This window comes from Ipomoea nil, unplaced genomic scaffold (assembly GCF_001879475.1).
Source record: "Ipomoea nil cultivar Tokyo-kokei standard unplaced genomic scaffold, Asagao_1.1 scaffold3025, whole genome shotgun sequence".
Classification (NCBI taxonomy): Eukaryota; Viridiplantae; Streptophyta; class Magnoliopsida; order Solanales; family Convolvulaceae; genus Ipomoea; species Ipomoea nil.
Window position 1 is genome coordinate 929,581 of NW_017619453.1, and position 3,216 is coordinate 932,796.

Here is a 3,216-nt window from a genome sequence, read left to right on the forward strand (position 1 = left end):
TTGTGTAACTCACACCACCCCCTAAAAAAAAAGGAAAAATTCTCAAAGAGATATAATTCAATCTCTGCAGAGTAGATGCTACTTCTTCTTCACACCTTTACATTGTGTGTGCATTACATAATCTGAACCCATAACAATGATCATTCCAATGGACTTACAAAATAAATTTTGAAGTGTTACGATATATAAAAAAAAAATTAAAAAAAAAAATTCCTTCAGAATACAACTCCTTTTAATTTTTGTTATTGTAATTTCCTTCAGACTTCGTTTTCTTTTTTCAAATTTCATTTGCTTTCACATGTTTAATTTAATATTTTATCTTCTGAACTAAATATTTAGTGAACTGAATTCTTTCATTCAATCAACCTACTTTTGGAGTGGGTACAAGAGACTCAAGGATTACATGGTCGGATGGGTTACTAATCAGACAAAACACATCTTAATAGACACATCTTAATGATAGAAATTAGAAAACCATTTACTAACACTCAAACCCCTAGAAAATTCCATTCAAATGTTAAAATTTACAACAGAGAGGATAATTGTACATAATTGCATACCAGACGCAAAGAAAACAGCACAACTCATCCATCACTCCCACCTACTGCTTATGCCTGATTAAAAAACATCTGAATATGGAATTACTTGGTTCAGCTTGTCGTTCTCCTTTCCGTAGTCGGCAGAGACCAATTCGGCTTGTGCGGCGATGAACAGTGGCGGACGGCAAGCGGATTGACGACCTCCTTCCTCCTCCTAACTCCGGCGGCGGCAGACTGTTGGCGAAGCTCTTGGTCGGCGGCTGAAGCATCACAAAGCAACCCCCCGTATTTTCCCAATGAGAAGAGCATCTTGGCTGTAGTCCGAACGGATCCGACGACCTCTACCTCTCTTTGGAGTTTCGCTTTTCTGCCCTATTTTGTTTGAATAAGACCAACACTACATTGCCATCCACTTTCACTTAATCTACAAAATTGCCACCGCCATATGGAGTTGACAGAATCTATTAACTTTGGCAGTTTTAGTTTGGTAAAACTTAAAACAATAAGGCTAAATTAGGATTTTTATGTGACATTGTACAATTGGAAGTGCATAAAGTACAATATTTTATAGCGTACTGTTCTACCGATATTTTTTAGTTCCCGTTAGGGGTATAACATTATTCGCTCTTATTAAAATTGTAGATATAACCTAATGCATTATTTGAATTGTTTTTATTGTGTTTACTAGTGCATTGGAACCATTAGCAAGCATGTATAGAAGCAAAGGAATGATTGGAGGAACTCGGGGTTGAACGAGGGCAAAATTGTTATTTTCAAAAAGCTTGATGCATCAAACTTTGAGTTTAACGCTCTCAATGGTGTCAGTTTGTTCGTTGCTTAAGAAAGGGTGAGTTAGACATGTCGAACTCTTCACTCGATGCACTGAACTCGTGTCATAGTTGTCATTGAATTCCCATTAATAATTCAATGCGTTAGACTCCTTCTACGCTGCAACTTTCATACTTCATGATATTTATATTTTGACGCACATTTTTACCTTGCTATATATACCATCATTTCTCTTCAAATCCAAAAGTATGTGGATCCCTCATTTTTACATTTGAAAAGTAGAAAACCCAAAATTGGACTCTCATCAACAATAATACTAACATTTAACTTAAAAAAGAAAAAGTATAAAATAATATTTAACGTTATTTTAAAACAAAATTAAGTCACACCCTGCCATAAGGCAAGATGAGACTGAATTGTGTAAGAATTGTAAGGGCATCCTCAATAGTGTGAAGATTTTGAGGGGATTTTACAGGTGTGATTAGGAAATAGAAAATGGGAGAAAAGGGATAAAGAAAAAAGAAAAACAAAATTAAAAAAAAAAAAAAAAAAGTTTAACGCGCCCAGCGGGTGCGCTGTTTCTGTCCAACGCGAAAGAGATGCGCAAATAAGAAAGCAGATGGGACCCACATTACTGATAAAATCCCTATTTTATTGCAACAAACTCAGCCTTCTCTATCCTCTCTCCTCTCTCCTCCACCTTGCTAATTTTTTTTCTTAAATCTTGTGCACAACCCCCTTATTGGGGTTGCTCTAAGGGTTACAAAATTTTAAATTCTTGCAATAGCTAGTGTGTGTATATGGGCACAATGCCATGAGTTGTTCCTATAAGAAAGTTAAGAATTAATCACAGCTGTCTATTTGGAAAAATATTATAAATCTGAAATAATTTGAGAAAAAATATGATGACATTTTGTTTTTTTTTTTTTTTTAAAAAAAAAAAAATTGTAACACTATAAAGTGCATTTACAGATAATAACATCCTACGTTGCACAAAATATTAATCTTGATTTAATACCATATGAGGTTCTCCGAGTATAGTAATTTTGTCACATTTAGTCTTAAACTTTCAAATTGATTACTCGTGGTCCTTCGACTTTCAAATTGTTACCATTTGTGATCCAAGTTTAGTACTCATGATCCTTCAACTATCAAATTTAAACCACTTGTGATCCTCCCAAGAAGACCGTGGCTAGTTAAATATTGAAAGTTGAAGGACCATAGTGGTTAACTTAGACCACATATGGTAACAATTTGAAAGTAGAAGGACCACATGTGGTCAGTTTGAAAGTTTAAGACTAAACGTGGCAAAACCACTGTACTAGGAGGATCTCATATGACATTAACTCTAATAATCTAAGTTGCACTTGTTTAACAGACACCAAGACAACAAAAAACATCTATGGGTTGCACAAAATACCAACCTATTATGCAAATGGTTTAATAGGCACAAAACAACAAAATGATAACCTAAGTTACATGGTTTAACATGCAAAAAAAAAAAAAAAAGTTTTATCTAAATGCATTACACATGCTTTTAATTATTTTGATTCTTAAATTTAGAATGATGTTGCTGCTCTGATCTTTTTGTTAGTCTCCTTTAATTTTTTTAAGGTGGCTGATTAATAACAAATGTTAGAAGTTGGACTAAATCTTTCGAAGTGTATTGGTTACTAATTGGTGGAGGCTAGATAATTATATGTTTTTGTTTTTGTTTTTTTCATTATTTGCTTCATCTAATGACCAATAAAAATACTTATCTCACCCACTCAACTTCTACTAAATCTAAAACAATGTCATGATATGGTGAAAAAAATTGCATCTCCAACGAAATACAATAATACACAAAGTACTATTTAGATTAAAATACTAATCCGTTGCATTCACC